Genomic DNA, 5,874 nt, shown 5'->3' on the forward strand with positions numbered 1-5,874 from the left:
CCTCTGGAAATGTATGCCAAGGAGGAAATCAGAACTTTGTTGCTTGAACTGTCTGAGCATTATAGGGCATATTAGGACAACGATGACTGAGCCAATAGGAATTAGGGAAAATTCGGTGGGGGGCTGGGGGCCAGAGTCAAGGTGGCTGAGCAGGTAAATCCTGATCTTACTTCTTCCCTGGAACATGTGGAAATTGTAACACAAAGGTCCTTGAGAACAGCCTGAAAAGTAGCTGAACAGAGGATCCTCTACGGTTATAAAGAAGGAGCCACGTTGAGACAGGTAGGGGGGTAGATATGTGGTCCGGGCGGGTCCCACACCCCCGTGTGGTGACTGATGAATGGGAGGGAGAGCTGGGCTGCAAAGGTCCCCCGGGAGGAGCCAGAGGTCTGAGCCCCACACCAGGCTCCCTAGCCTGGCGCGCCTATGCCGGGAAGACGAGTCCCTGTAACGTCCAGCTTTGAACACCAGTGGGGATTGTGTCTGAGACTGCGGAACGGTTGTGGGAGACCAAGGAGCTGTAGTTAGAGGTTCGGCGCAAACTCACTCCCTCCAGGGTCCAGCACAGAGGCGGCAGTTGCAGAATGGCCTGGGACACAGGGGAGGACGTGAATTGACCCACTTGAGGGCAGAGGCGGGAGGGGCGGGGGTTGGTAGGAGCTGTTTCGGGGCGCAGGAGCGCTGGTGGGTGTTATCGTTCCTTTGTTGAGCTCTCCTCCCATCCAGCCGGCCCAGAGCGGGCAGGAACAAAATCTCTCTCGTTCCCTCAACCTGGCTACACTGTCTGCTCTGCTCTGGCTTTTCCCTGAGACCCTGCCCCACCCAACCTGCTTCCCCTGCTGGAGCTCATTCCGGCAGCTCCAGGCCCTTCACTGGAGCCCACACAGTCTCTCCTAAATGCCCTCAAGCTCTACAGGAATGATGGCCTGCTTCTGGCGGGCCCTGCCATCTCTCCCAAACGCCCTTACATTCAGCACGAACAGCAACCTAGGCATCTATCAATAGATGAATGAATAAAGGAAGAACTTGTGGTACATATGTTTAATGGAATTAAACACAATTTAATGAAATTGTACCCTTTGTGACACAATGGACCCAGAGGGCAGTATTCTAAGTGAAATAAGGCAGTGAAAGGAAATTCCATCTGATTTCAGTTATATGTGGACTATAAAAGCAAGGGCCAACAAGGCTAAATGGAAACAAGCTCAGAGATTCAGGGAAGAAACGGATAGTTGCCTGATTGTGGTGGACGAAGAGATGGATGAAAAAGATGAAGGGAATAAAAAAGTACAAATTTCCAGTTATGATATTACTGACAGGGATATAAAGTACAGCATAGGGAATATAGGCAATAAAATTGTAAAGATTATGTATGGAGCCAAGAAGGTATGAGACTTACCGTGGTGACTTTGTGAGGTATATAAGTGCCTAATCACTCTGTTGTACACCTAAAATTAATATAATATGTTACATCAACTATAGTTTAAAAATAAATTTAAAAATTAGGAAAAATTCACATAGAGTTCTTTGACTTCCTTTGGAGATAAGAGTCCCATTTAAGTGGAATCACAGACTCTTACATTTGAGTTGTTAAGCTTTTCCTGGGCATTATCAGGGAGGGAAATGGTGTGTGGCTGGATGAAGACCTGTATATTCAGGCTTGAAAGCTGCGTGGCATTTGAGTCAACACATTCCTTTGCTGAGCCTCTCTTCAGCTGTGAAATGGGTACATGTGTGCCTAGAGCACAGCTATACGAGTAATTTTGCTCCTTGACTTTTGTGATTTGTAAAGTAAAATGATCTGTGAATTGTAAACAATAACTAGCTGTGTAAAGTCTAATGTTTGTTAGAGGAGGAGCCTAGTACTGGCTTCCAACTTTTGTCGGTTTGATAGTACTGCAGTCTTTTCTGTGTTACAAACTACTGAGATTACAAGATTAGCAGGTAGAAATGGTTTGGCTGGTTTGGTTGGAGTTGTGTGAGGCTTGCGTTGGAACAGTGTGATCTGCTTGGGAAGGCGGGCAGCTTGTGCAGTTTAGATTTTGGTATTGGGAAGCCATTGTGGGGGAGGTACTTGATTGGATTATTTACAGATGCCCAAGATGATTTTAAAAAATCAGCTCTCCATAGGTGTGGATTCTCCCACTCTCTCTCATGGTCGCTAGGGAAAAACATCAGCTTCTTGGGCAGGTCTCACTTTCATGACACCTACCTCCAGTGTCACCTTAGTGCTGCCAGAAGGTCACGCATTCCTCCCTAGCCCATGTGTTCTCCTAGGCACGTCTAAGCGGGACCTCCCAGCTTGACACTTCCTTCCCTCCATTGCTACCCTGATTTTTCCTCTCTCGAATCAATTTTTCTTCCTTCTCTCAGTCATTTCCAGAGCAAATGAATAGGCTGTTATTTTTAGCATTTTAATAAATCCTCTGTTGCCCCAACTCTCTAAATCCCATTTTCTCTTTTCTTTTTTGGCTGCAAAATTCTTTTAAAGAGTTCCCTGTCTGCAATTCTCCTGATTTTCCCTTTCCTTGTAAACAGTTTTCTCAAATATTCATAGGGCCAGCAACCAGTCGCTTACTGAAATTGGTTTGGTCAAGGTCATGAGTGATCTCCAGGTTGCTCAGGCCTGTAAACACATCTCATTCCTTGCCTTTTTAACATTTGGTTCATGATCATTGCCTCTTCATTGATGCATTTGCTTCTCTTGGCTTCCAGGTGCCATTTATTTTTTCTTTTCTTACTCCTTCCTTGGTTTGCTTCTCTATGTGTATTGTTGCCTCTGCCATCTCAACCTTTTGTGGAAGGCCCAGGGCCTAGTCCTTTGCCACAGGCATTGCCTTGAGCATCCCTTCAAGGTTCCTGACTTGAAAATACCATTTCTAGGCCAATGACTCCCAAACATGTTCGTTTAGTCCAGACCTAAACTAGGTATAAACTAGATATCTTCTAAATCTAACAGTCTCCACTTGGGTGTCTAAGACATCTCAAACTCACATGGTAGAAATCCAGAGTTTTTCCGCCCAAACCTGCTACATGCATCTTTCCCTAAATTAGTGGTCTGTCTTTTGGGCTCAAATCCCTTAGACTCATCTTTAGGCGCCTACTCTTCACAGCCTTTGGGAACGCTGTTTGCTCTGCTTTCTACACATCCAGAGTCTTAGCTCCGGGCACGCACTGGTCCTCTCGGCTGCTCCCCCTCCCTCTGTCCTGGGGCGCCGCGGAGTCCCCCGACAGCCCCGCGTGCCTGCAGGGCTCCTTCTGAAAGGTGTCTGCTCCTGTCACCTCTGTGCCTGCAAGCACGTGCCTTTTTATGTGCAGCCAACATCTGGAAATTCGTGTTTGGTGCCTGCGCCTATCGCTCCACTGGGATCAGTCACAAAGTTGACTCTACATAGTAACAACTTATAAAGATTGTGTAGCTTAAGTTAAAAAACAAAACAACAACAACAGCAACAAAAAACCCCACTGAGTTGTTTGGGAACCTTTAGGACAGAGTGGTGGCTCTCAGGGGAGATTGGCTCGTCAGAAAATCCAATCCTATGAAATGTGCAGTTACTTAACATCTCGGGGCCTTGGTTCTGAGTCCCTGGCTTGGTTCTTGCTCATTATTTCTTCCACTTAAAACACCCTTCTTCCATGCTCCCACTATGAAGTTCATGTGTGACACCTTTAGAGATATCTTCTCACTCCCCCTCAATAGCCCCCTCAGTTAATAAAGAATCTCTCTCCACACCTTTGTGCTTCCATTTGTTTATTCAGTCAATGCTGTTTGGGTCCTTTACAAAGTTTCAGGGATAGAGCAGAAAGGGAAAGGGAGGAGTTCTGCCTGTAAGGGTTTATGGCTTCGTATTGTTTATGGATTAGTATCGAGGACTGTCAACACAATAACCATTTGTGGCTATTTAACTTATTTACATTTTTATAAGTGTTTATTTCAGCTAAACTGACAACAGAAGCCAGGAGAAAAACCTCACAGGCTCCCTGAATTTAAATTAATTCAACTAAAATTAAACAGAAAATGTTAACTTCCTCATTTGTACTAGCCACGATTTAAGGGCTTGCCCCACACCCCTATACAATAACTCCATCATCACAGGAAATTCTAAGAGACATGGACAACACAAACATACACACACACACATCACAGGAAACAAGGTTCACCAAAACGTGGAGAAAACTGAAATAGAGTGACACGGAGAGTGGTTGGCTACTTACGGTCGAGGGTCCGGAGGCATGTATGAAAAGGTCACACGGAAGCAGAGAGCAGCATGACAAGGAGGAACCTGGAGCTGGTGGGGTAAAGGAATGGGAAGCTATCAGAGAACACTGCCAGGGAAGAGATGCTAAAGTAGGGGCGCCTCGGAAAGAAGGGGAATGGCTAGAGCCCTGTGAACGGGAAGAGAGTCGTAGAAAAATCTGAGAGGTCGGCAGGGGCCAGATCTCTGGGCCTTTGTACCTGGGTTAGGAGTTAGGAAATGTTTTTCTGAGAGAGCCATGGGAGAGTTAGTGGGGGAGTGACAAGCCTGATTATTGATTTACTGCTTATATTATTCTGCCAAATTTTGTTAGTTAAACGCTTACTTATCTGTGTCATTGCCAGATTGTACAGTCTTGGGACTTTTTCATCCTTCGTGTATTTAGTCATATCCTGTTAGCCTTAATATGGAAGAGTGGAATTAAATTAGAAAATCCTTATCACTGACCTAGTGGGCTTTGGCAGAGTCTCAGAGTATAACAGAACTAGTCATAAAATCTTTTGCCTCCCAAATATATAAGACATGACCTACTTCAGGGGAGGCATTTCAGAATTTGTCCCCCAAGCTTTGGTGGTGGTTGAGCTAGGGTCAATAGTGTCTGCTCTGAGTATATAAAGGCGAAGCATAAAGGGAAAGCAGGTATCCAGAAATGTGCTCCCTTCTTGGTAGAACTCATCTCATTACTCAGTGGGATTCAAGTGGCTGGCATTGCAAAGCTAGGAGAGCTCTGAAGTATCGTGCAGTTCAACCCCTTCATGTTGTGGAAGAGGCAAATTTCAACACATAGACCAGGGCACTGCCTGAGTGAAGGCCCAGTGACAGGGGGGAGTTTACGTTCAAGGAGGTGGAATAAAGTCTAAGACAAGGGCCTCCTCCAAGCAAGGCCGCCTGCAGACAGTGAAGCCCCCCAGGCAGAGCGGGGGCCGGTCGCTGGAGAGAACAAACCCTAAGGGTAGAGGGCGGTAACAGGCCATGCCCTGCTGTCGAATTTGGGCTGCCAGTTTGTAGTATTAGACTTTAGTTTTCTTCCAAGTGCAGAGGCTGCTGGAGTCAGGGGCTCCCGTTCCTGGGAAGCCCAGGACCCATTGCCACAGTGTGCCAAGGCCGTCACCCACTTCTCCACCAAGCCTCTCATGGGCTACTAGAAATGGAGGACCAGCGCCGCCCTGGGAGGAAGCTACGGCATCTTTAGACCAGAAGGGAGTTAATGACGTTGTAGGCAGGCTTACATACGTTTGTGTGGTTTAATGACTAAGAGCAAAACTAAGAAGACCTTGTCTGGAGTCTAGGCTCACTTAACCTTTCCAAGCCCCAGCTTCTTCCTCCAAGAATGGGGCTAGTAACAGCGCTTGCCTAAGGGGATCTGTGAAGGTCACATGCACGGAGCCTGCGACACAGTAAATTCCCCACAGACCTTGGCTATAGTATTCACACATATTTAGGTGTAGTTTTCAGAGTTAACACACAGCCTTTTTGTTCATTGTAACTGTCCTTTAAGGGGGGTAGAGCAAGTATTTTTAGTGCTGTTTTATGAATGAGGAAATCAAGGTTTGGATCAGCTTAGTAACTTGCAGAGATACCCAGCTTTCTGGGTGGAAGAGCTGGGATCTGAACCCAG

This window comes from Pteronotus mesoamericanus, unplaced genomic scaffold (genome assembly GCF_021234165.1).
Source record: "Pteronotus mesoamericanus isolate MK-2021 breed Mesoamerican mustached bat unplaced genomic scaffold, CSHL_Meso_final contig_2, whole genome shotgun sequence".
In the NCBI taxonomy this organism is placed as follows: Eukaryota; Metazoa; Chordata; class Mammalia; order Chiroptera; family Mormoopidae; genus Pteronotus; species Pteronotus mesoamericanus.